Source organism: Cynara cardunculus (assembly GCF_001531365.2).
Source record: "Cynara cardunculus var. scolymus isolate 2C chromosome LG 10, CcrdV1, whole genome shotgun sequence".
Classification (NCBI taxonomy): domain Eukaryota; kingdom Viridiplantae; phylum Streptophyta; class Magnoliopsida; order Asterales; family Asteraceae; genus Cynara; species Cynara cardunculus.
The window spans coordinates 1,243,636-1,246,529 of NC_037537.1; positions in this window are offsets into that span (position 1 = coordinate 1,243,636).

Genomic DNA, 2,894 nt, shown 5'->3' on the forward strand with positions numbered 1-2,894 from the left:
GGTGTAACCGCGAGAGTGATATAATGGCAGTGTAACTGCGAGTGAGATGGCGGTGTAACCGCGAGAGTGATGTGATGGCGGTGTAACCGCGAGAGTGATATAATGGCAGTGTAACTGCGAGTGAGATGGCGGTGTAACCGCGAGAGTGATGAGGTGGCGGTGTAACCGCAAGAAACATAAATACATTTATGTTTCAGAACAGGTTTGATTCTAAACTGATTGTTTGGAATGTATATTGTTGTATGAGATTATACACTCACTAGACCTTATGGTCTAACGCTCAAATGTTGGACTAACCTGTTTTGCAGGTCAGTGTACGAGGAAAGATAAAGGCAARGGAAAAGTCTAAATGCTGATATTAGATTATATGCATATGTATTGAAGATACATTTTGATAATCTATGTTTTGTAATAATACTATTCTAGTATTATGTATGATGATGTGAATTTAAGTAATTGGAATGCGAGGGTTGTTACAGTTGGTATCAGACCCTTAGTTTAAGGGATCTGGGTATTTGCGAAATACTTAGACTTAAACTAGAGGTGTGGAAAGTTAAGATAATAGGTTTCACTGGGTCTATGAACATAAGAATATGTTATAGCTGAAACTATTATGAGAAAGGTAGATTATATATGATTGATATAATCTGAGTTATGAGTGGCCATGAGGATAAATGTGTTATTATGTTATGATTTTGAGAATAATCATGTGTGTTTAATTGTGACAGAAAAGGTTACATACTGAGAAATGGCAGATAATCCCAATCAATCGGAAAGAACCTCTACTGGCTATGGAAGAGGTCGGGGAATAAGGAATGTTATGCAAGAAGAAAATCCAGAAAATGTAATCGAAACACGAAGTCGTAGTTGAGGACGAGGAAGAGGACGAGGTACTAGACAAGAAACTCGTGGGGAACATGAATTTTCTGCTCAAGAGAGTTCAATATCTGGCCGAGGTCGAGGAAGAGCTAGGGGTGGACATAATGTTTCCGACCCTGAATATATTACTCAAGATATGTTGGCAACTGAGTTGGGAAAATTTCAGAAGAGTTTGGTAAATTTGTTATGACATACAAACCAAACTGATCCAAATGTGGAAAGAAATTCTGAACAAGAGGAAGTTGGAGCTAGTACACCGGTAACTGGTACATCTGTACCTATTACTGCGTCCTCAGAACAGAAGGGAGGAGATATCAAGATGTTTCTTGCGTGTAAACCTCCTAAATTTTCCGGTGAACGAGATCCTGTTAAAGCTATGTGCTGGCTTAAAGAGATTGAGTTGAGTTTGCAAATCAGTAAAAGTGTAGAAGAAGATAAAGTTATGTTTGCTGTATCTCGTTTGAGATCAAGTGCTTTGTATTGGTGGGAAGTTCTGTCTAGTTCGGACCCGAATATTCTGAAAACTATGGTTTGGGAAGAATTTGTGGTAAAGTTTAAAATGCAGTATTGTCCCGAAGCTGCAGTTCGAAAGTTGGAAGATGATTTCCTTCGTCTTGAACAAGGAAATATGTCAGTTCGCCAGTATACTGAAGTGTTCATGGAACAATCTAGGTTTGCCGAAGCCTATATTATATCTGAAAATAGTAAGGTAAGAAAGTATATCTGGGGTTTTGAGGCAAATCTTAGAAAATATGTGATATCCAGAAATCCGACAACATTTCAGGCGGTAGTTGATGCTGCTGAAATACTGGAACAGGATATTAACCGACAACCGCAAGAAAGGGTTGGAGAGAAAAGAAAGGGGGGAGTTACTGTTGCTGATTTCCGTAGATCGAGGTTTATGGAAAATGTGAATCGACTACTCTCAAGGTTTAATGATAAAGTTTGTACCCGATGTCATAAAATACATAAGGAAAATTGCAATACAGAGTCTCGAGTATGCTTTAAATGTCAGGAATCTGGACATATAGCTCGAGATTGTCGGATGATGCGAAGATGTTATATTTGTAATTCACCCCAACGTATAAGTACTGATTGTCCGCAAGCAAATAATAGAGGATTTGGTTTTGCTGGAGGTCGGGGATCTGGATATTCTGGGGGTCGAGGATCTGGTTATGTGTCAACAGGTCGTAGGCAAATGGATAATCGTGGTAGTCCAAGTGGACGGGGAGGGACCAGACAGACAGAGGGTAATGCTAAAGGGAGAGCCTTTCAAATGACGAGAGGTGAGGCAGAAGAGCATCCTGAAGTGGTGACAGGTACATTCCTTGTTAATTCAGTATGTGCCAAAGTTTTATTTGATTCGGGTGCAAATTGTTCTTTTGTGTCACCATCATTTGTTAATTGCGCACATTTAGAATCTAAAGCATTAAGTGAGGATCTAATTGTGGAAACAGCAAATGATAGTGAGGTTTTGGTGAAGGAAAGAATTGATGAGTGTGTTATAAGTATAGAAGGGTGTGAGGTGCCTATACAGTTATTTCCTTTACCTTTAAGAGAATTTGATGTAATCATAGGCATGGATTGGTTAGCTGAAAATCAAGCCAATATAGTCTGTAATGAGAAGATGATTCATATAGACTTACCTGAGAAAGGAAGAGTTGTGATATATGGGGATAAACGTGATCGTTATTCTAGCCTAATTTCAGTTTTGAAGGCTAGGAAATATGTACAGAAAGGATGTGCTAGTTTTCTTGCATATGCTATAGATGTGAAGAAAGAGAAGGGAAAGATGGGGGATATTCCAGTTGTAAGGGAATTTCTTGAGGTATTTCCGGAAGATTTGATAAATTTACCTCCGGATCGAATGATAGACTTTCAGATTGAATTAATTCCTGGAGCAACACCCGTTGCACGTGCACCATATCGATTAGCTCTTTCTGAGTTAAAGGAGTTAATGTCTCAATTGAAAGAACTGTTAGATAAAGGTTTTATCAGACCAAGTACTTCTCCGT